This window comes from Nannospalax galili, unplaced genomic scaffold (assembly GCF_000622305.1).
Source record: "Nannospalax galili isolate Female #2095 unplaced genomic scaffold, S.galili_v1.0 scaffold1442, whole genome shotgun sequence".
Taxonomy (NCBI): Eukaryota; Metazoa; Chordata; class Mammalia; order Rodentia; family Spalacidae; genus Nannospalax; species Nannospalax galili.
The window spans coordinates 54,264-59,479 of record NW_008348212.1 but is presented as its reverse complement, the minus strand read 5'-3'; positions in this window follow the sequence as shown (position 1 = coordinate 59,479).

The window sequence follows — 5,216 nt, the reverse complement described above, 5'->3', positions numbered from 1 at the left end:
CATAGTTAGAAAACACATTAGAGAATATGACCATGTTCAAAAGCATTTTCAGAATACTCTGATCCTCCCTACATCAGAAAATGCCTCTCAGTCTCTTTGCTCTTGATTCAAAAAAAGCAATCTTCCAGTGGACAGATGGTCAAACTGTTATTGTTCATTTCAGAGTGTGTTGACATTCAGTGATGTGACTGTGGACTTCTCACAGGAGGAGAGGGAGTGCCTAGATCCTGCTCAGAGGGCTTTGTAAAGAGAGACCTGAAGGTGGTGGAGAATTACAGCTCTCTCATTTCTGTTGGTGAGAATATTTTACAGAATGTCTTACTCATACTCAGAGCTCCTTGATGAACTACTGTGCATGTGTGTTAACTTTGTGTGAGTGAGTCTCACATCTCATAAAGTGAAATTGTCAGAGGAGAAAAGAACACTGTAATGAAATTTTGTCTGTTCTTATGTTTGTCCCTTGGAGTGGTTATGCTTTTTTCATTTTTATTCCATGATAAATTCAGAAACCTTTCTTTTTTTTCAGTCTCTTTGAGACAAGGTGTCCCTGTAGCCTATAGCACCAGCTGGGCTTGAACTCATTATATAGACCAGGCTGGCCTGAAACTCACAGAGATCCTCCTGCCTCTGCCTCCTGAGTGCTGGGACTAAAGGCGTGTGCCACCAAGCCAAGCAAATTCAGAAACTTTATAGCATATAATATTGCCACCCCAATCATGATGTTCCATTTCCAACCTGGAATTTTGGCTGAGCTGTAATTAGAAATGGAACAGTAATTCTGCAAATTGAAAAAGCTCTGTAAATATTGTCAGTTTTCTGACAGAATATTCCAATTGAAAAGACATTATTAGAATTCTGTTGTGTTCTCTCTTTATCTGTTGAGCTCACTACTGTGTTAGAAATGCAGGTCCTTTCTAAAGACTCAAATCATGAGCCACCAAACATAGGCATACAAAGTTGCTAGAGCACTTGGTGTCTTGTGCATTAAGCTGTGACCACCTGGGGTGCTGGGGGTGATGGTGATGTCCTGAGTCACACTCAAGAGGCAGGTGGTCCTGAGGGACACACCCCTGCACTCTTTGTTAGTGTGGAAAAAGATTATCATTGATTGTTAGAAATTATATTTTTGAGACATGGAGTCAGACATCCATCAATTAAAATGAAAAATTACAGAATAGTTTCCCCTTTTTAATATTAATCTTAAAAAGTGTTCCATTTTTATGTGTTGAATGTATTACTTGTATGTATGTAAATGCACCCATGCCATGCAATGTATACTGAGGTCAGAAGTGTGCATCAGTTCCCTGTAACCATTCATACAGGTGGTTGTTAGCTCCAATGTGATGCTGGGAATCGAGCCCGGGCCCTCTGCAAGAGCAGGCATTGCTCTTAATCTCTGAACCATCCACCCAGTCCCTTAATATTAATTTTTGACAAAGAAGGACTATATGTCTTTAGTAGGTGCAGTATATGTTGTTCTCTACGTACATTTTGAAATTGACTTAATTTAACACAATTATGACATGAATTTTAATGTTAAAATGTATAAACTGGAAGAAATGTCGCAACGTAGTTTTTAAGACCAAAACCTCCTTATAAGCCTGTTTATGATAAAGTGAGTGCTCCTTTAGTATTGCCATGGAATTTCAACCAAAGTCCTCCCAGTTCATCAGAACAGAAACAGTTAATGTCTCAGTTAAGTACAAGATAAGCCAGAGTTTAGAAAGTTTCTATTCTACTTTCTTTGAAATTCAGATGCACAACCTAAATGTCCCTCAGAATATGAATTGATCATGTCAATTTGGTACTTTTACACATGGAGTTCTACTCAGTGGCAAAGGAAAGGAAATCAAAGAATTTTCAGCTAAATGGATGGAACTAGAAATTGCTGGACTAAGTGAGGTAAAGCAGATGCCGAAAAGGGAGGCACAGGTGTTCTCTCTCCAGTGTGGCTCCTACCACCAAATCCTGCATAGATGAATTCAGTGCGGCATAGAGATATGTGCGCTCCCTAATTATGGCAACACTGCTTGAAGACTAGGGAATATACTGAAATCTGCATTAACAAATGAAAGATTTACTGAAATGTGATAATTCTAAAGAATAAACGACAATTCCGTCATAGGAAATAGTGGAATCTTCTCATACTTGAGAGCAGGATTGATTTGATGGGCACTGTACCGGGCAAAGAAAGTTGCAATGCAAGCATGATTTCAGTCAAGCGAGAAATTCAGAAAAAAAAAAAAAAGATAGATGACAGATGTTGAAGGTACAATAGCAGTTTGCAGTGAATGGAGAGAATGTGGTGTAAGTAACAGACACAGTATCATGGCTTCATGGTTTAACTACTGCTGTTCTATGCCAAAACAAGGTAAATAAAATTCTCCAAGTTGCATTTTATATATTAAAATTGTTAGAAAATATCAATTTGGATACACTCACCATAGGAAAGGATAAACTTTTACATGTGGATATATTAATAACTGACTAAATGAATCTCCAGTGTATATGTCTATCTAACAAAATATAAGGGACACCTCATAAATATGTAAAATATCATTTCATCACACAATAAAGATTGCTTTTTAAGAATATTTTATTTATTACTTTTATTTTTTATGTGTATGAGTGTTATGCCTGCATGTATGTAAGTGCACCCATGTCATGCACTGCCCACGGAGGTCAGAAGAGGCTGTCAGATCCCCTGGAACTGAAGTTATGGGCAGTTGTTAGCTGCCATGTGGGTGCAAGGATTTGAATCTAGGTCTTCTGCAAGAACAGTGTTCTTAACCACTGAGCCATCGCTCCAGCCCTCAAGATTGCATTTTTATTGTTTTTTTCCTCTCATGTATAAGAGTGCTGTGCTTGTCTATATGTAAGTGCAGCCATGTGAGCAGTGTCTGAGGAGGCCGGAAGACAGTGTGGGAACCCCTGGAACAGGTGTTAGGTACACTTGGCACTATGTGGGTGCTGCAAACCCAACCAGGTCCTCTGCAAGAGTGGCCAGTATTCTCGACCTCTTAGCCATCTCTCCAGCCCCAAGAATAGGCTTTTAAAACTAACAATGAACTACTCCTGAACTTTAGCCTTCAACAGGAAAACTCTCCCTTGTGCCTCCCCCACAGAGTCTGTCTATGAAGCTAAGTAAAAGCATCAGTGCTGTTACATTAACAGTCGCAGCCAGAAGACAGTGAGGCTGGGGGTCAGCTGCCAGTGCTTCTGAAGGAAAGCTTAGTTTGGCCTCTGTTGCAAAGGATGAAAGTCCTGTTACTCTGCCTTGTTTTTGTAAGGACATGAGGCAGCTACATCCCGTGAATGTAGTAGGAATTCTTGATCTTGTTGTCAGGGCAGCCACTGGAGGGCAGGAAACCAGAAACTTCTATGGGTCTCCATGTTGAGCTCTTAATTCCTGTGCATCTACTGTGGTAGCAGACAGTGAGAATAGAACAGCCTGATTTGTTTTCTGAGGTGCTTCTTCCTCTTCTTATGTTGGCAGGTGAAGTGGATTTTCAGTGAACTGAAAGGAAGTTTCTCAAAAGAAAGAGAAGACTGATATGTAAGAATTCCTGGAAAGGAAACTCACAGGAGGAGAGAGATGGCTTCTTTTCAGGTAAATTCATCCAAGAGCCTGGACCATGTACATTTTCTTTCTTTAAATGTTTGGTATTTTGAATTCGTAACTGTTTCTGATCCAGAAAATAGCTACGTAGACCAGGCTAGCCTGGATCTCACAGAAATCCTCATGCCTCTTCCTCTGGAGTCCTGGGAGTAAAGGCCTGCACCACCATGCCCAGGCCACCTTAACTTTTTTAATATGTATCACCTATGTGGCGTATCCACCTCTCCATTTTGTCCTCCAGTGCTTATGTTTTCCAGACTAAGCCAGTAAATTCATGACCAACCATCTGAAAAATATTTCTGATGTGATAGGTTAAAATTCAAACAGGTCAGTCTTCAGTGCCTAAGGAGAATAGACTTGGGTCCTCATATGCCACTGTGTTGTTCTTTGAACTGCACATAAAGTGATATTTTTGTTTGCGTTTATTCTGATAATTTTTACTTTGCTCAACATTTAATCCCACTGACATCACAGGCCTGATGGAATGTGCTGCTGGGTTTGTTGACACCTGTATTCTTTGTCTCCTGGTAGATGGTTCCTTTGGTTGAGCTGCTCTGCACCGAATCCCAGATTTGACATCATTATTTTTAATTTATTCCAAATAAGTTTTCTTCTGGTAGTTTACAGAGTGAAGCACATGAATCATGACATTTACTGCAGAATCTCTCCTTTCATCACTGGTGGTTTTCTTCCTTTCTTTGGACAAAGAAACCCTGTTTGTTTGCTAAATACTGTTTTCTGGGAGGAGATTCTGAAGCCGGCCTCGTTCTCTCTGTGGGTATTTCCTCTTCACACTCAGTCACAGCACGGCCTCCATGACAGTTTCTTTGAACATCAGAAAAGAGCTCCTTTCATCTAATGTTACACACATGTAGCTGTCTGATTTTGGAGGCATTTGTGTATGCGGCATCAACATTGTTCGGTGTTGGATCTTGTCTTCATGTTTTCATTGCTCTCTGCAGTGAGGAGCCCAGCTCTCAAATCCTCTTATTGTGCATAAGTTGGCCAGCGTGTTCTTTCTAGGTAAATTTTACATAGGTAAATGAGGATAAAAAAAGAAATTGCAATAAAAGTATTGTTGCAATACTTGTGCACTGATGTTTCTGTACTTTCTACATTACATTCAGGGTGTAGGCTTTACAAGAATTGTGTCTTCTTGCTGTGGAAGGAGAGCACACATAGTTCTTTATCTTCCGCCATGTTCCACTGAGTGCTGTTGGAGAAAGTGTCTTTTGTACCTGGGGCACTGGCCTCACTGCAAAGTCTGTTAAGAAAGGGATGTCACACCCAGCCACAGACTGTGTTATGGTAAAAATCCGTGTTTTAGCTAGTACTACAGTGCATGGTTGTAAACATTTGAATTCCTGAAGCAGACTTATAAATCAGTGTGACTTTACATCAGATAAATATATACAACTGATCTTGTGTGCTAGAAATATAGGATGGAAATGGTATTACTATGTTGAGGGCGTAATTTCTCTGCAATACTCCTTGACATCATAATCCTCACAAAAATTTAGAGGCTCTGATGCTATTCTTTTTTATAGAGAGTTAACAAGTGATTATGAATAGTTACTCCATTAAGAAATATCCTTTT